Here is a 251-nt window from a genome sequence, read left to right on the forward strand (position 1 = left end):
GGGCTGTCCAAAAGGAAGTGAAAAGTCAAAGACAGGAAATGCAAAGAAAAATTCACAAAATAAATCAGGAAGTAACTGAACTAAAACACAGACTGTGACAAACTGATTCCCAAAACTAAACAACCGTATAGCACAAAGGACCCAACAAAATAACAAATAACACATTCTACTCATTTAACTTTTCGTTTATACATTCAGTTATACTGTAAGTCATTTAACAGTGTGAACGTTGTTTCAAAGCTTTCCTGAGC

The sequence above is a fragment of the Scatophagus argus genome, chromosome 22, assembly GCF_020382885.2.
Source record: "Scatophagus argus isolate fScaArg1 chromosome 22, fScaArg1.pri, whole genome shotgun sequence".
In the NCBI taxonomy this organism is placed as follows: domain Eukaryota; kingdom Metazoa; phylum Chordata; class Actinopteri; family Scatophagidae; genus Scatophagus; species Scatophagus argus.